The sequence below is a fragment of the Pieris napi genome, chromosome 20 (genome assembly GCF_905475465.1).
Source record: "Pieris napi chromosome 20, ilPieNapi1.2, whole genome shotgun sequence".
In the NCBI taxonomy this organism is placed as follows: Eukaryota; Metazoa; Arthropoda; class Insecta; order Lepidoptera; family Pieridae; genus Pieris; species Pieris napi.
In genome coordinates, this window is record NC_062253.1 from 3903014 (window position 1) to 3923797 (window position 20784).

General features: G+C 34.8%; 1 protein-coding gene across 1 annotated transcript in view; it reads right to left on the reverse strand.

The window, feature by feature from the left end:
* LOC125059958 (beta-arrestin-1) overlaps positions 1-20784 on the reverse strand; it is a 90521-nt gene that overhangs the window by 21925 nt on the left and 47812 nt on the right. Inside the window, exon 3 of the mRNA XM_047664676.1 lies at positions 1627-1685. The gene's annotated coding sequence lies outside the window, so the exon portion shown is untranslated. The remainder of the gene's footprint in view (positions 1-1626; positions 1686-20784) is intronic.

Consider the following 20784-nt stretch of genomic DNA (forward strand, 5'->3'; position numbering starts at 1 on the left):
CTCTTTTTAGAGATTATTTAATATAAGTGTGTTTGAATACCATCATAATTAGATCGTATTAAACTAAAACTTGTTCTCGTACAATCGTACTAATTTGGGAATATAAACTATTTATCTTAACGACTGCTAAGTAACAATATTTTAATAGTCTAGAATCGGTACCAATACTTTGTAGCATACAGTAGCAGTACAAAAGACATCATCTGCAAATGTTACTGTTTACAACAGTTTGCACAGATAATGATTATGTTAAGTACATGTCGCTCGCCACAAGTTTTGCTGTGCACTTCTTGGCCCCGACGTTTACTTACACATATAATGTATCGATACCATTTATACTATTATCTTTATATATAACTCTACTGTTGTTTTGTATGCGTGTGGGTGGCGCCTTGGATGGTTTAGACTTTAGATTCACAAATCAGCCCGGCAGATGCCGCTGCAGTCGGTACTTTAATACTTTGTTTAATATCCTAATTGCTTGAAATATCATGCAGGACAACGTCTGTCAGGTCCGCTAATTATAATATATAATATTAAAATGCATGCATTAATTAAACAATTAAATGAAGTCATTAAGAAAGACAACGGCCGTAAATATTACAATACATTCAATAATTTATTCATTATTAAATTTAATATTCTATATACAGTCAAAACCGTTGACGTTTATATTGACCAAAATCAAATCGACATCGTTTAGAACAACATATCGGTTATATTGACCAAAATCAAAGGTCCCGGCTGAATTCTATTGTATTAGGTACTGAATACTGAACGTCTGTTACGACTATTGGTTTTTACGACTAAATATGAGTAGTCCCTTCGATATCATTATAATAGATTTTGACTGTATTATTCGTTTCTTTAGTCTATGGATGTACATCGCATTAAGTCTCGTAAACATCTACTTAGGCAGACGTGTGTATGATCTTAAATAAAACATTATTTGCATGCTAGATGGCCTGGTGACGGGTGAACTCGTAACACCTACATATATTTGTTTCAAAAACTAATACAACATTTTTAACACAGACCGAAGACATCGGACTTTATATTTCAGCTATGAAACACAATTTCCTGAAGGCATCTATAAATCTATGACAACCAAGTGACAATTTTTTATTGCTTTTTGAAACTAATATTTCCGCAGTTACGAACAGTTTTTTATTGGAAAATTTAAGTGTCGTTTTAATATTTTTCTTTACTTATTTAAATATGTCTCCCACCGTTTAAACCTAACCTGAACTTCCGTAAATATTTCAAGATCATATAGCCAAATTTTTATTTATAATATATTTTTTACATTATAGATAACTAGCAAACTCGGCGAACTCCGTTTCGCCACCAGATGGCTTCGTTTTATGTAACATTTCGTTTGGTGATCCCGCTTTTCTGTTGAAATTTTTCCTGAATTTTCTTTGCTATAAACCTGCCACGGAGCCCGAGACCTTTCCAACGAATGCAAAACCGTGGAAATCGGTTCGTGCGTTCTGGAGTTATAGCGTCAGGAAGGAAAACCCGACTTATTTTTATATAGTAGATATTGGACCGCCCGCTTAGCGCATTCCAAGGACACGAGGGTATATGAAAGCGTTTTTCTCTCATAACGATATAGATACTCACTTGTTCCTCCGTTTGACTCCAGAGCACATTCACACCTATGGCTTATCAGCCGCGCCGCCCTGAAAAAGGAAACAAAGTCAGTTTAGGCTAAACTTCCCTTCTTAACTTGCTGCATTTAAAACTTCTATCCCCCAAACTGTCATACGGAAAGTGCCAGGAGGGATAGAAGACAATAAATAAGGTATATCATTTATAAATAAATAATAAATCAGTGGCGCTACAACCTCTTTAGGTCTTGGCCTCAGATTTCTGAATCTGTTTCATGATCATTTTTTTTAATCTAGGCAAGTAGGTGATCAGCCTCCAGTGCCTGACACACGCCGTCGACTTTTTGGGTCTAAGACATGTCGGTTCCCTCACGATGTTTTCATTCACCGTTCACATAGAAAGAAATTCCATTGGTGCATAGCCGGGGATCGAACCTACGACCTCAGCTATGAGAGTCGCACGCTGAAGCCACTAGGTTAACACTGATCTGCATTTATAAACCCCCCTTTATTGTAGTATCTTCGGATGAGAATGATACCCGATAAGGACAGTATCGCTACTATCAGCTAATTGAGGTGCATTAAAATCGGCTTAGCAAGTTCCTAGCGCTTATGGGCTCATCTTACTGCTGCTCATATTTTGTTTAATTAATATATTATGTCTTCCGAAATAGGTAAGTAATGAAGTTTAATAATAAAACAGTCGCTAAATGTTTCTTCTTCCTTTCTAATTATAAAGGAGAATTCCCTGGTAAAAGACGAGTTGGTGAAGAAAAATAATTATGGCTGCGTAATGTTGGGTTACGTATTGGGGCCGGAGCATTGTTTTTTTTTACGTGGGGAAATGCGTTACGCACACCCTCCCGCGGCATGGTTGACCTGGTGGGGAAGGGTTATGTGGGACTCGCTGTTGTGCATACCCACTAAAACCCCACGGCGCCACCAGCAATCGCCCGGGGCAGGACACGGTCACAGCGTAGCCTAGTCCGCATCCAGCCACGCGGAGCAATGTTGCTCTATCATAGCAAGATATTCTATACCGAAGACGGCAAATGGCTTCAAAAGTTCGATAAATAACTGTATTTCGATATACCCTCAGCGATATCATCTACAGAAAGAACTTCTTTATATAAATTGGGTCTTGACTGAGACCATTTGCCATTACAATATAGCCTAATGTTAGGGATTTAAGTCTAGTCGAATTTACTTACAAGAAACATTAACATAAGTGTCTAAACACTACTCACATTCTCTTTTTTTATATAGAACAGGGAATCTGATGTTTAGTGATATATACACTCTGCCAGAAGGCTCGCAAGTGCCTTGACGGCTTTTAAAGGGTAAGTTCTATTCTTGTGTTCTATTTGTTTCGACAAACGTGAAAACACAGAATAAAACGTTAATAATAGTTCAACAAACAAGTTCTAGCAAACTTTATTGCCATAATATCAAAGTCGACTGAACTCAAACAAAAACAATCTCAGAAACTCTCTCAAAACGTGGGTTTTAAAGTATACTTATGAAGTAACATGATCTGGGTTTTACCAGACAACATACAAAAACATATTTGTTCGGTTTCTAAAATATTTTAATTTATTTTTAATATTTTCACGTGAATTTTTCAAGTTGTAAAGCACCGATAGACGTTTATTTGTATGTGGACATTTTCCACGTACGACAAAGGAAAATATGGTGAGGAAACCAGCATGTCTTAGATTCAAAAAATGACGTATGCCAGGCACAGAAGGCAGATCAGATCACCTATTAAGAACAACATGATCTTAGAAAAGCTATAGAAATCTGAGGTCAACCAAGATGTAGCGCCAGTGTTTTTTTACTCAAGTGTACAATTTGTACAGTAAAGTAAGTCACCTTTAACAATTTTGTTAGCAACATAAACAACAAATATTATTCAAACAAAGTTTAAAGTACGTCTACATCTTTTAAAGACTAATATAAAGCTTTTAATAGGGATACTTTACTTTACTCCAGTGTAATAATTACATTTGGTTTGCAATTATAATTCAATTATAAACAACAAATATATCCCCTAAGCAAATATACAAACAGAATGCATTAATGGCTTAAAATGTTATACATGACGTCATGTAAATATCTAAATTGTTCGGGAAATCTGCCTAGAATCTGCCTAGGCGGCTCACTCGTCATTTGCAATGGAAATGAGATGCCTCCACTTTCAACATTGTACTATATGTAATTCAGTTCTTTTTTTAAATGTCCACAAATTCAGTTATTCTCAAAACGTTTCAACTCGTTTTTTTATAGAACAGCTGGAGGCTCACCTGATGTTAAGTGATACCGCCACCCATGGACACTCTCAATGCCAGAGGGTGTGCGAGTGCATTGCCGGCTTTTTAAGAATCGGTACGATCTTTTCTTGAAGGACCCTAAGTCAAATTGGTCCGGAGATACTTCAGTGGGTAGCTGGTTCCGCATAGTGGTGGTGCGTGGCAAAAACTGCCTTAAAAAACGCTCAGTTGTGGAAAGACGGACATCGGAGGTGATACCGGTGGAATTTCGTATTCTACCTTGACGTCCAGTAATGAAACTTTAACAAACCAATACTTTTGGGATCCATTATAATCCCTTATACATATGATAACAAAAGGAAACGTATGTTTATAAAACAACAGGTCAGGTATTTTATTTATGTCTAGCTTGAGAGTGGCGAAGAGTTTATTGCCAAATCTTCTCTTCCGTTCTACGCCCTTGATTTGAGAACTGGCAGTAAATGTAAAATTAGAAGTATTTATATATATATATCTCTTTTTTGAAGTAGACTGATTTTTTTATCTACTTTACAATTTAAATATATTTATTATGACAATAATATAAAATTTAAAAATGATTATATCTCAGCGCATATGTTCCGTCGCTTTATTGAAAAATCTAGTGATCCTCCTACACCGGCTTACGAATTGATTTCGGTTCATATTTGTAATATTGGAGATTTTATGAGCTCGGATAATAAGATTAGACAGCTACGTCCGTACAGAGAGTATTCAATATTCATAAAAGACCAATATCAAAAAATACAATTTTATCAGTTCAAAGGCTTTCTGTTAACTTCTTTAATAATACTTCATAAATAAAATAAAAATAAACCAGTGGCGCTACAACCTCTTTAGGTCTTGGCCTCAGATTTCATCTGTTTCATGATCACTTTTTAATTTTATAGGGAAGTGATCAGCCACCAGTGCCTGACACACGCCGTCGACTTTTTGGGTCTAAGACATGTCGATTTCCTCACGATGTTTTCCTTCACCGTTCGAGGAAATGTAAAATGCGCACTTATAAAGAAAGTCCATTGGTGCACAGCCGGGGATCGAACCTACGACCTCAGGTATGAGAGTCGCACGCTGAAGCCACTAGGCCAACACTGCTCTTAATAATACTTCACACAAGAAATTAAAATAAACAGTGGCGCTACAACCCTTGGTCTTGGCTCTGTGGTCTGTATCGATTTGGTGATATGTTTTTTCTATTAGCCATGTAGGTGTTCAGACTTCGTGTAGTTGATGTTGTGATGTCAATCGATTCTTTGGTCCAAGATAACATAAATGTCGATACATATATTTTTCCTTTCTCGTGTCAATAATATTTTATTGATTTATTAGCACTTTGGTGCATACAGAAATATAATACAATTGACATAATTAAATGAATAGGAGGGCAACTGGCGGCCTTATCGTTTTCGAGCGATCACCTCCAGGCAACAAATGGGAGAAAAAAAATCGTGGAGTCAAGCGCAAGAAGTGCAAAACTACATAAGACATATAGTTATTTAGATAAAACGAATGGAACAAAACAAAGCAATTAAAACATATGTAAACAGTGAACAGGACAATATTAAAAAAGTGCAAATTTTTATTTATTTATTTTCCTTATTTCCTATTTTTCCAGTAACATAAAGCGTCATATAAATACTGTTGTATGTATTAATAGACAGATAAATTATTAATCGATTTGATTGACTAAATGAACTTTCTAGACAGAAATATATCGCAAAATTATTTATAGGTTTTTTTCTTTAAAAGAGTTACTCTGTAGAAGTAGTACAAAATTTTCCAATTATCGGAATATATTACATAATATATATTATGTGAATGTATCACAATAATTTCATTGCATCTAAGCTTTCCAATAAACCTGGTAGTATAAATACTACATTAATGCAATGGACATTCCACAGTTTAATTCATTAACGTATTAAGCTTATGCAAACAGGATTAAAAGCTAGCGATGAAAAGCTTTTATATGATTGTCTGATTTCCCAGTAGGATTAAAATAAAATATCAGTCAGTAAATTTTTCCCTTATATCTCTGTAGATTGTTAGTTGACAAACCACTTCAATAAATGAAACATGTTAATTTAAAAAAAGAACTTCTTCAACTCTTCTCTTGGGGTCGGCGGCAGCACCTACCTGCACCCTATGGCTAAGGCTTTTTTTGGTTATAATGGGCAACTCCATAAACCAGTACCAATTTCACAATAGGTGTACCAAGTATTCGCCAATACGATATTATCAGTTTCTGAGATCCGAACGAAGATTTTCAATACAATAGGATGGTATTGACATATAATTGGTATGGAATTAGTATCGCATTGGCATGGTATGATTTTAGTATTAGTATGGTATTGATAATAATTGGTTAATACCAGACGGTGTACATTCGAAAGATGTTTTTTCTTTTTTTGATAAAAAAAAACAGTCTTTAGAAAAGCTTTATCGACAAATAACAACGAGATATAAAACCTTATATTTATGAAAAAGAAACTGATTGTAAAGACCTTTCTTAGAACGTCTGAGATTTGGGATTGAATATCAAATTTTCTAACAATAAAAGTTTGTCCTACACGAGATAAGACGATGTGTGACCCGAGCGATAAATTCAATAAATATTTATCATTTCTAACATTTAATGTGAAATCTAGTACCTAACCTTTTCAATAAGGGTATATTTGCGTCGCTTTCAATGATAATATATCTTTACATTTGTATGCCTACCATTCCTATGCCTAATATATGAAGTTCCAAAACACCTCCCCCTTAAAACAGACACATGTCTCTTGGTTCGAAATCTCTTCACTCAACCTCTAAGATCACATTGCTTTAAAAAAAAACAGAATGTTACTTCTAGTTGTAATTACTAAGTAATATATTTAAATTTAAAATATATGAGCCTCTCATGTAAACCGTTCAACATAAAAAATATTTAATTAAATAATAACCGGATTTAGATAACATTTATAGCCCTTTTAATCAACTAACGAAGATATTAAATTTATGCCGACCGTAAAAGTAGGGAGTTCATTAAAATAATTACGTGCTGCTAAATGTACAAATACGTCCATAGCTTAGTAAATTCTAGGTATTTAATGAACAATTATTTCTGCTCCGCACAGGTGACTGTCAACACTCATGTGGGCAAAATTCATTAATATAAAACGCATTTTCTTGCCTGAATAAGTACAGTCAAATCTGTTTTTTTTACGACGACATCGTTTAGAACAATATACCGGTTATGTCGACCAAATCAAATGTCCCGGCTGAATTCTCTTGTATGGTACTTAATAATAAGGTCATCGGCTGTTACGACTATCGGTTACGGCCAAATATGAGTAGTCGATATCGTTATAATTGATTATGACTGTATTTTAATAAGAGTTTATGCAACTGTCACATAATAGAGGGTATTAAAATATGAGCGTAGTTTTTTGAAATGAGCCGCAGGCGAGTAGGTAGTAGACTACACTAGTGTTTTATAATTATACTACTTTATTTAATCTCATGGCTATAGGTAGCTACAAATTATTTATTATAAGTCTGTTATTGGTCTATTGGCTCAGGACCAGCGCGTTCACCACAGATAATGTGATCTTAAATTGAATTGAAACCTCCTTGGTCGGATGTACTTTAATAATTAAAAAATTGTTTTGTTAGGAGTATAATGCTTTAATTTAATTTTCTTAAAGTATGTAAATAAAATTTAGTTATTCTAGTATATCTTTATTTTTTAACAAAGATAAACAGATATACTAGACAAATGTAGGAAACATTTTCCACCGTATAAATCATTTCTACATCTGATGCACTCGTTATTTATGATACTACAAGATTTACTGTCCTTTCACATCTAGAGCTGGTGTTACAATCATTTTTCATCGGACTTTAGTTTTTATTTAAAAATATTTCATCATATATATGACAGGGATGCTCGGATTATCAGCTTAAGTTGTTTTTTATTGTTGCTTTGGTTAATCATTGAGATTCGGTCTATTACTTTTAAATAAAAAATAAATCAATGGCGCTACAACCTTTTTAGGTCTGGGCCTCAGATTTCTGTATCTATTTCATGATCATCTGTTAATCTAATAGGCAAGTTGGTATGAGCCTTCTGTGCCTGACCCTCGCCCTCGACTTTTTGGGTCTTAAGGTTTGGTTGGTTGGTTGGTTTCCTCACGATGTTTTCCTTCACCGTTCAAGCGAATGTTTAATGCTCACGTAGAAAGTCCATTGGTGCACAACCGGGGATCGAACCTACAACCTCAGTGATGAGAGTTGCAGGCTGAGGCCACTAGGCCAACAATACTCAATCATTATTTATTTTGAGAATCATAATTATAATAAAGTTGTGGGGTCGAGGCGCCATCTTAACTTTGGACAGTGCCTTCAGGGAACGCAGGTTAGTTCTGATTGAGTATTCAGTGAAGCATTGTGGTGTTGAGGGGTTGGACCGAGTTGGGTCTAGATTGTGATTAAAAGTGAGATCGCTATCCTAAACCCGCTGCTTCTTATAATTTAAGCGAAAAGTGATTTTGTGATATTAAAAGGAATCAAACTAAATTAAGGACCTATCCGGTCGCCAAAATCCAAAAAAGTACATTGTTTCTTTCCATTTTTCGTCATCGTTTCTTGAAGTAGGGCGTATGGAAAAAATATATGGTGGAGTTGAGTAGTTTATGTATCCATTTTGGAATATCGATACACGATTTAAATAACTTCGCTCTGTTATACCCTTAATATGTAGGAGTAATGGCTAACCTCTTGATTATCTAATATGCTAAGTAATCAAGAGGAAAGCATATAAGCATAGCGAGCGGGAGCAGGGTCAGTTCTCATTCGGTATCCATTAAGGTTACACCTCTGTATTCTATTACTATTTCCAAATAAAATCATTTAGTTTTTAAAAAGAGATTTTTAAGTACCCGTATAACATTAAATGGTGGCAGCGGTGGGATACGAAAATCCCCTACCCGAATACGACTCCGAAGTTCCGTATATAATTATTTCGTGTGTGTTTCAAGTGGTAATTAAATAATAGTTCTATTTGGCCTGTTAAGTGAGTGTAGTAAAGTGTTACAAGTTATATATCTCCAGTGAAGTTATGCTCTTCAAAGTTACTGCAATCATCGTTGCGCTGTAAGTCCCAAACACTTATCAGAGCTCAGAGTTAGGTAGTCTAAGAGACAGTGTATTCTTTTCATTTGTGACTCGTTCATTTTTTATATCTCATTTTGTGTAAAAAATTATATGTCTAAAAACTTAAAAACCGAAGACAGTAGTTCCAACAAAATGTCAGAAATCGACTTAAACATACTACTCAAGTTCATTACTACATTCGATGGGTCACGAGAAAAGTTAGGCCCATTCTTAACAAATTGTCAAAATGCGATGAGTATGGCCACACCATCACAAACCGATGTCCTTTTAAAATATATTCTGAGTAGGCTAGAAGGAAAGGCAGAATCAGCGTGTTCAATTAGAGATTTTAATAAATGGCCTCAACTTGAGGATTTCTTAAAAGCCCAGTTCGGCGATAAGAAACATTATGCATATCTTTTGGCAGACTTACAAGACTGTAAACAGTCTACTAATGAAACCATCAGTCAATATTCCTTGAAGGTGGAGTCATGCCTTTCAAAACTATTGGCTGAAATTAATATCTCGATACCCACAAAGAAAAAAGATGAACTCGTAGGTCGCGTAGCAGCAATGCAAGATTTAGCATTAAACATTTTCACAACCGGCCTTCAGCCACAACTCTCCACAATAGTGAGATGCAAGGACCCATCAACGCTTTCAGAAGCAATTGCTTTTGCGATAGCAGAAGAAAAAATATTGGGTATGACGAATAAAAAACATAACAACATACCACGTCCTAATTCAACACCTAATCGTTTCTCGAGACCAAACTTTTCCTCAAATAATACTGCAAATGTGATAACTTGTAGATATTGCAAGAACATGGGTCATAGTATAGAAAATTGCCGTAAAAGACAATATAATAACAGCCGAAACCCTAATCGTAATTCTAACTCTAATCAAAATCGCAATCAAAACTTTACTCAGAATCGCGCACAACATATTGACACACATTTTAATTACCAGGATAATAATGACGAATATACCTCCCAAGGTAATTTAAACTAAATCGGTTTCCCGAATGGTATCGCCCGGGAAATAAAAATAATAATTTCAAAGCCGATACCAAATTTATTAACGCTGTATCCACTGAATCCTCTGTACCACACAGAAACGCTGTACCCACTGCATCATATAAAAACTCTGTTTCCTCTGCATCATATAATAACACTACACCCACTGAATCCTCTGCATCACGTAAAAACATTGTATCCACTGCATCATATAAAAACACTGTATCCTCTGCATCATATAAAAACACTGTATCCTCTGCATCATATAAAAAAGCTACATCCGCTGAATCATCTGCATCACATAAAAACACTGTATCCACTGCGTCACACAGAAACATCATATCCGCTGTATCCTCTGCATCATACAACAACAGTACATCCGCCGTATCCTCTGCATCATATAGTAAGACCGTATTCACTGAACCCTCTGTATCGCAAAGAAACACTGTATCCACTGCATCCTCTGTATCCACTGTATCCACTGCATCCTCTGCATCCTCTGTATCCACTGTATCCACTGCATCCTCTGTATCCACTGCATCCTCTGTATCCTCTACATTATGTAGAAACACTGCATCCTCTGTATCCACTGTACCCACTGCATCCTCTATATCCTCTGTATCCTCTACATTAGGTAGAAACACTACAACCTCTAGATCCACTGCATCCTCTGTATCCTCTGTTTCCTCTACATCCGTTGAACCCACTGTGTCCACTGTATCCTCTGTTTCCTCTACATCCGTTGAACCCACTGTGTCCACTGTATCCTCTTTATCCACAGTTCCCAAAACTCTCGCATTTACTGTATCAACTACGTCAACCATTTCTAAACCTATAATGAGCACTATGCCCACTGTTTCACTATTATCAAATGATCTTCCTGAAAAAATATATAAAATTAATACGAATTCTAAAAGATATTTACCTTGTGTTGTATTACGAACCTCTAAATCCTATCAACCTATAAATCTCTTAGTAGACACTGGATCCTCTATATGTTTGCTTAAGCGCTCGTGCCTATCTCAGATTCAAACAATTAATAAAAATAACATAGTTACTATTAAAGGAGTAGATATTAAAGACGAACCAATCCGTAGTCTCGGTACTACAAATCTCAAGTTTCAGGTAGATAAACTTACTATTTCTTACGAGTTTCATATTGTTGAGGAAATATGTCTTCAATATGACGGCATACTAGGCAATGACTTCTTTACAACTTTTGACATGAAAATTAATTATAAAACAGGACACTTAGAAGGACCGGATGGTAATAAAATCAAACTCCACTTTAACGAACCTACTTATGAAATACCTCCTCGATCTGAGACTATTGTAGAATGTTCCGTCGTAAATCCCGAAATTAAAGAAGGCCTTATACTAGATGAATACGTTTCGGACAAATTATTACTCGCAAATTGTATCGTGAAAGTCAAAGAGAATAATAGAGTAAACGTATCCATTGTTAATGTATCAGAAAACCCAATATCACTAAATCCAAATATGTTAATCACTCTGCATCCAATTGAATATCATCCAACATCCAATCTTAAACATCATTTCTCTGAATCTGCTATTGACCGCTCGAGAAGAGTAATTGAATCATTACGCACAGCTCATTTAAATGAAGAAGAATCTAAGTCCCTCTTTGATATTTGTGCCCAATACAGTGATATATTCCATTTCCCAAACGAATCATTGACAGCAACCGACACTCTACAACATGAAATAAATACCGACACAAACAATCCTATAAGTGTAAAAACGTATCGTTTCCCAGAGGCACACAAAAAGGAAGTACAAACACAAGTCGAAAAAATGCTACATCAAGGCATAATTAAGCCATCTTCATCCCCGTGGTCTGCACCTATATGGGTGGTACCTAAGAAAATAGATGCTTCTGGAACTCAAAAATGGAGGATTGTTATTGATTATCGTAAATTAAATGACATCACTATAGGCGATACTTATCCGATACCAAACATCACTGAAATCCTTGATCAATTAGGTAAATCCAAATATTTTACAACTTTAGACTTAAGCTCCGGTTTCCATCAGATAAAGGTAAAATCACAGGACACTAATAAGACGGCATTTAGTGTACCTCAAGGTCATTATGAATTTACTCGTATGCCATTTGGCCTTAAAAATGCACCAGCGACTTTTCAGAGATTAATGAACAACGTGCTAGCTGGTCTTCAAGGTGAACGTTGTTTTGTATATTTAGACGACATAGTAGTGTATTCATATGATTTAAAGTCTCATATTAAAAATCTTAAGTCCGTATTTCAAAAACTTCGAAGTCATAACCTAAAACTACAAGCCGATAAATGCGAATTCCTACGAAAATCTCCAAATTCTCTTTTACCAAATATCGATGAAAATTCAAACAATTCTTTAGATGATCAATTTTCTCAATTACCATCTCCTATACCACTTTCTTTCAATGATCAAGATATACTTCAAACAAGTCCAATTCAAAATCCTCTGAATCAAATGCAAAATCCTGTTCAAAATCCTTTACTTAATCCCATACCTCGTGTTACACCAGACCAAGATCAACTACCATCTCCACACTCAGATTTAATTGATCTAGGCCCAATCGATTTAGATATCACAGAAGACGATATTAATTTAGATTTCGACTCACTCCAAATTCCGTCGCCTAATGAATCTAATTCCGATAATCCTAATATTTCCCACGATGATTACTCACAGTTTCTAAAATCAAATTCTAAAAAAGACATAATTTATAATACTACATTACAAGAACACAACGAACATCTCTTGAAAACAACAAATAAAATAATTCTTATTCCAACATCCATAGACCTCGACGAAAGCAATCCATACGTATCGGAGGTCATCCTTAATACAGAAAATAAAGATGAAATCTTGAATATCGAAAAAGAACTAAATTCCTTTCTTAAAATACACTATGAACTACAAGCCGATAAATGCGAATTCCTACGAAAAGAAGTGGGGTATCTAGGCCATATTATTACCGAACATGGTGTGAAACCTGATCCAAAGAAAATCGAAGCTGTACAAAAATTTCCAATTCCCAAATGTACCAAAGACATTAAGTCATTTTTAGGGCTTGTGTCTTATTATAGACGGTTCATTCCTGATTTTTCCAAGACTGCAAAATTATTAACAAAATTATTAAAGAAAGACACTGAATTCGAATGGAAATTTGAACAACAGCAAGCTTTCGAAATCCTAAAGAGTAAACTCATCTCTCCTCCCATACTAGCATATCCCGATTTTACTCAGCCTTTTATTCTCACCTGCGACGCGTCTAATTATGCCATATCCGCCATTCTATCCCAAGGTCCCGTGGGCAAAGACAGGCCAATAGCTTATTCTTCACGCACCTTAAACAAGGCGGAATGCAATTATAGTGTAACCGAGAAAGAATGTTTAGCAATAGTATTCGGTACTCAAACTTTCCGGCCCTACATCTATGGTCGTCGGTTCACCATAGTCACAGACCATAAGCCCCTCCAATGGCTCTTTAATTGTAAAGATCCTGGTTCCAGACTTGTGCGATGGAGACTAAAGTTGGAAGAGTTTGATTACGAGATAGTTCATAAAAAAGGAAAAATTAACACAAATGCTGATGCATTATCTCGATTTCCGGTAAATCCTATACATACTAATCCCAAATCTCCAAATTCTCTTTTACCAAATATCGATGAAAATTCAAACAATTCTTTAGATGATCAATTTTCTCAATTACCATCTCCTATACCACTTTCTTTCAATGATCAAGATATACTTCAAACAAGTCCAATTCAAAATCCTCTGAATCAAATGCAAAATCCTGTTCAAAATCCTTTACTTAATCCCATACCTCGTGTTACACCAGACCAAGATCAACTACCATCTCCACACTCAGATTTAATTGATCTAGGCCCAATCGATTTAGATATCACAGAAGACGATATTAATTTAGATTTCGACTCACTCCAAATTCCGTCGCCTAATGAATCTAATTCCGATAATCCTAATATTTCCCACGATGATTACTCACAGTTTCTAAAATCAAATTCTAAAAAAGACATAATTTATAATACTACATTACAAGAACACAACGAACATCTCTTGAAAACAACAAATAAAATAATTCTTATTCCAACATCCATAGACCTCGACGAAAGCAATCCATACGTATCGGAGGTCATCCTTAATACAGAAAATAAAGATGAAATCTTGAATATCGAAAAAGAACTAAATTCCTTTCTTAAAATACACTATGAACTACAAGCCGATAAATGCGAATTCCTACGAAAAGAAGTGGGGTATCTAGGCCATATTATTACCGAACATGGTGTGAAACCTGATCCAAAGAAAATCGAAGCTGTACAAAAATTTCCAATTCCCAAATGTACCAAAGACATTAAGTCATTTTTAGGGCTTGTGTCTTATTATAGACGGTTCATTCCTGATTTTTCCAAGACTGCAAAATTATTAACAAAATTATTAAAGAAAGACACTGAATTCGAATGGAAATTTGAACAACAGCAAGCTTTCGAAATCCTAAAGAGTAAACTCATCTCTCCTCCCATACTAGCATATCCCGATTTTACTCAGCCTTTTATTCTCACCTGCGACGCGTCTAATTATGCCATATCCGCCATTCTATCCCAAGGTCCCGTGGGCAAAGACAGGCCAATAGCTTATTCTTCACGCACCTTAAACAAGGCGGAATGCAATTATAGTGTAACCGAGAAAGAATGTTTAGCAATAGTATTCGGTACTCAAACTTTCCGGCCCTACATCTATGGTCGTCGGTTCACCATAGTCACAGACCATAAGCCCCTCCAATGGCTCTTTAATTGTAAAGATCCTGGTTCCAGACTTGTGCGATGGAGACTAAAGTTGGAAGAGTTTGATTACGAGATAGTTCATAAAAAAGGAAAAATTAACACAAATGCTGATGCATTATCTCGATTTCCGGTAAATCCTATACATACTAATCCCAAATCTCCAAATTCTCTTTTACCAAATATCGATGAAAATTCAAACAATTCTTTAGATGATCAATTTTCTCAATTACCATCTCCTATACCACTTTCTTTCAATGATCAAGATATACTTCAAACAAGTCCAATTCAAAATCCTCTGAATCAAATGCAAAATCCTGTTCAAAATCCTTTACTTAATCCCATACCTCGTGTTACACCAGACCAAGATCAACTACCATCTCCACACTCAGATTTAATTGATCTAGGCCCAATCGATTTAGATATCACAGAAGACGATATTAATTTAGATTTCGACTCACTCCAAATTCCGTCGCCTAATGAATCTAATTCCGATAATCCTAATATTTCCCACGATGATTACTCACAGTTTCTAAAATCAAATTCTAAAAAAGACATAATTTATAATACTACATTACAAGAACAACGAACATCTCTTGAAAACAACAAATAAAATAATTCTTATTCCAACATCCATAGACCTCGACGAAAGCAATCCATACGTATCGGAGGTCATCCTTAATACAGAAAATAAAGATGAAATCTTGAATATCGAAAAAGAACTAAATTCCTTTCTTAAAATACACTATGAAAATAAAATTGTTTATTTGCTATTTACGAAAGTTCATCATTTCGACGAAATGACATATCCTTCTATATTCGATGCTTTGAAGAAAGTAAGGAACGACCTATTACTATCCTCTGATTCAACAAAAATTTCTATCTCTGATTTCCGAAATCCGTTTGATAAACTATCTTATACTAAAATATACAATATAATTATTCACATATTCCATAATACTAACATCCCTGTCGATGTATATCGAAATAAAATAATATATCCAACCTTAAGTGAAAGATCCAAAATTTTACATGAAAACCATGACATTCCTATAGCTGGTCACTTAGGATCTGTCAGAATGTACAAAAGGATTAAAGAGTCATATTACTGGAAAGGAATGAGGAGCGACATAGAAAATTATGTAAAGACGTGTAGATCTTGTCAGGAAAATAAGGCTCTTAGAAAAATTAACAAAGCTCCTATGGAAATAACAACAACATCTACAGCCCCTTTCCAGAGAATAGCTTTGGACATAGTCGGTCCTCTTCCTGAATCAGGTACTGCAAAACTCAAATTCATCTTAACCATACAAGATGATCTTACAAAATATTCAATAGCTTATCCAATAAGGTCCACAACTGCTGAAGAGACCAGCGATTGTCTAATACATTTTATCTCACTTTTTGGCATTCCTAAAACCATTCTCACAGACCAAGGTACTAACTTCACAGCTGATCTTTTCAAGAGTACCTGTAAATTTCTAAAAATAAAACAACTCTGGTCTTCACCATACCATCCTCAAACTCAAGGCGCGCTAGAACGCAGCCACTCAACATTAAAAGAATATTTAAAATCTTTTATTAATAATAATCAAGACAACTGGCCCACTTATGTTTATACTGCTATACTCACATATAATATAACTCCTCATACAACTACAAAATACACGCCCTACGAACTCATATTTGGACATAAGCCTTATATACCAAATTCTGTATTTGAAGAAGAACCTATTACCTATTTGGATTATATAAAAATGCTACAACATAAATTAAAATTGTCAAGGGAAATTGCCTTGCAAAACATTACAAAATCTAAAGAAACGTCAAAATCTTATTACGATTCACATACCAAATCTCCTCCACGTTATAAACCTGGAGATTATGTTTATATTAAAAATCACTTAAGGCTAAGAAAAGCTCTGTCTCCTATCTGGAAGGGACCTTATAAAATAATAATGGTTAATAATAATCATACAGCGACACTTCTAATAAATAGGAAACATGTAACACATCATTTCGATCAAATGAAACCGGCGCTAATACCTAAATAAAACTCAAAGTATAATTTATAGTATAATATATTATACTTAATAATCCCATCAATTAAATAAGCGTCTCTTAAACTATGTCTAACTAATTGCGAATGTATAAGAAGATAACATCCTATCCCAGGTACAATTCCATCGGTTAATATAAACACAAACGATAAGCAACGAACATTCCTTTCTACAATGAATCAAAGATATAAATAAAAGTTTATATAATTAATACTCTATTATTCTAATTTAAGTTTAGTTTTAAACATATATTTAACACGATTAAATTATATAATTCCATTTCAGCGCCATGGGTGAGGTGCACACATCCTCTGGTTTTATTGAACCACTCCCTTCTAGTTCCGGCATCCTTTTCGATGGTTTGGGTAAAATAAAAATAAAAAAGGGACAACTAGATATAATTAATTACATTAATATTTCCTATATCGGCCCTCATCTATATAATTTAAATGGCGTATTTACCACTCTGGAAGAGATATGCAAACGTGCTAATTATCAGCCCTGCAAGAACACCCTGTCTTCCTTACTGGTTCGCTTTGAAGATATTAAAAGTGAATTCAATTCTATATCTCATCTTATTTCTAATCGTAATAAACGCTCAGCATGGTTTGGCGCTATCGGTATCGCATTTCGGCATATTTTTGGAACTCTTGACGAAGACGATGCAATAAAATATGATCAGGCTATAGGGTCCGTTCAGAAAGATGAGAAAACCCTTGCCAAATTAATTAAAGAAAATATTTTAATAACAACAAATACATTAAACTCTTTTAAAGAAACGATAAAGCAACTTGAACTAAATGAAGAAAAATTAAATAAAAATATTTACCAATTCTTTTCTAAATATGAAAATGTAACAAATAAACTTATCATAAACTCTAGCATAAATTCAATTATTAGTAACTTAGAAAGTTCTTTACTTACCATGTCATTCCAAGTACAAGACCTTATTAATGGTATTCTATTTGCCAGTCAAAATGTATTTCATCCTAATATTTTATCTCCTTCTCAACTTTACAAAGAACTTGTAAGCAACATCAGACATTTGCCGGAAGATACACATATTCCTGTACCCTTAGATTTAAGTAATATTCATTTAATTTTAAGTATTTCTAGTGTAGCCTGTTATTATTATAATCATAAATTAGTATTCATATTACAAATCCCTTTAGTAACTAGAGAAACATATGTGTTATACAGAACCTTAGCTATACCAATTCCACACAATATGAATGACCCGAATTCGTTTAGTTTTATTCTACCAAATAATCCATATATTGCTATTTCTAATGATAAGAATGATTATTGTATTTTTGATAATTTAAGAAAATGTAGCCTTGTAAACTCTGAGCTCTATATCTGCGAAACTCGGGCAATCCTTTCGACCAGTGGCAACCCTACGTGTGAAACAGAACTGTTGAAAAACCCTCATAGTTCACTACCACAGCAATGCATAACGAAAACCCACATTGGACCACTTGATGCATGGGAACCTCTCACAAATAACAGATGGGTGTTTATCCAATCACATCGAAATAAGATCTCTATAGATTGTGGTGCAAATGGCCTATCTGAAACCACAGTATTTGGTACAGGTATACTTAGGATACCTAAACATTGCACTGTATTCACAAGAACAATGAAGATAAAAGCTTACAAAAACTTCAAGGTTAATATTACCACACCTATACTGGATTTCACGTTGACAAACGATTCTTGCTGTAATATGATTCCCGAAATTAAAAGTGAACTCAGTTCTGACTATAAGACGCCGAAGGTCATAGATTTAAATAAATTAAAACTTAACAGTGAAAGTGAAATGAAAGAACTAGACAATTTAATTAATAAGGAACCTTTTATTGTAAAATTCCAAACTCATTACACAGTGTCTGTAATTATTATTTTTATTATTTTTATTATACTACTAGCTTATAAGTTAGTTTATTGTATTAAGTTAAGAAAAAATGTTAAACTCCACAAAACCACTGAACCTGAAGATGTGGAAATGAATGTAAGCCCTGCTCCTCTTAGACATCTATCTTAGTTTGAATACTCTCCGAAAATTCAGTTATATCCCTGAATTTCGGTCTTATGCGAGGGGTTGTTATACCCTTAATATGTAGGAGTAATGGCTAACCTCTTGATTATCTAATATGCTAAGTAATCAAGAGGAAAGCATATAAGCATAGCGAGCGGGAGCAGGGTCAGTTCTCATTCGGTATCCATTAAGGTTACACCTCTGTATTCTATTACTATTTCCAAATAAAATCATTTAGTTTTTAAAAAGAGATTTTTAAGTACCCGTATAACAGCTCGATAGATAAAAAAATTCAAACAGCCAATTTTTGACTGCTGCTGACTAGCTGATGTTATGATGTTAATCGATTCTTTGGTCCAAGATAACATTAATCTCGATATATATATTTTTTCATACTGTATGGCAAGTGCACAAGCGAGCCTCTAAAACTTTTCTCGTGTCAATAATAACATTTTATATATTTATTAGCACTTTGGTGCATACAGAAATATAATACAACTAGCTGACCCCGCGAACTTCGTTTCTCCTTAATGTCATTTTTACCTATTATACCTGTTTAGTACATACCAAAATGGAACATTTTGCTATGCTACCCCAGAGACTGTTCGGTTTTCCGAAATGAAAATTTTCAGACCTTATATAAACCTCAGAGTTCAAGTTATAAGTTAAGAAACAAATAAAAAATAAGGGTTGATCGTAGAGGGTAGATGAAAATTAAGGATTGTATGTATTTTTGTATGTCGTATCATAAAAATTTTGTCTATAAAAAACAAATATTTTTTTTAGACTATTTGGGGGGGTGACCTAATCACTTAGGGGGTTAAAAGATAGTAGCCGAGTCAAATTTTCATAGGAATCGGTCGAGCCGTTTCGGAGGAGTATGAGAACGAACATTGTGACACGAGAATTTAATATATTAGATTATGCTCAACTAACATATAACTGATATTTATACCATAAAATAATGATACTATTCAGTATATTGATTATATACTGTATACGCTGCAGCTTAGTTTCGTCATCAGACATCGAAGCAGAATACGAAATTCCACCCGTATCACCACGACGTCCATCGTTCCACAACCGAGCATTACTAATCCAGTTTTTGCCGCGCACCTGCCCACTGAAATATAACCGAAACAATTTGACTTAAGGTGATTCAAAAAAAGAGTATATATAAGTTCGTAAAAGGCCGGCAACGCATTCGCGAGCCCTCTGGCATTGAGTATCGGGCGGCGGTATCACTTAACATCAGATGAGCCTCCAGTCCATTTGCCCGCTATTGTATAAAAAAAATAGGTTTACAACACTTTCCCAACGCTTTTCCGTAACATAAATCGAATATAAATAATCTCATTCCACTCTGTGTCCCAAATACGTTGATTTCAGCCGGCGTGACATCAACCCCAATCTCTGCAACGTGACAGTAAGGGGCCGTGACGTGACATGTTGTGAAACGGTTCGGTTTCGTCGAAATATTTTGTTTATTCGTGGATTGACCAGATCAATCATGGAGCCTTCCAAAAAGAAAATCTATGTTTAACGGCGAGTTAATTGCTAGACTATTGCCGTGTCATAAAGGTGATGTACTATAATCACCAATTAGTTAAATAATGTTTTGTCTTTTAATGAGAACAGTGTGCGCCTCTCATTCCTGAGGCCGTAGTATTGAACCCCAGTGACCCAAAGGATATTTTTTTGTCTATGAGCACATTTAATACTCGCTCGTACGGTGATGAAGACATCGTGAGGCAGGCTTAGACCCAAAAACCTACCTGCCTATTAG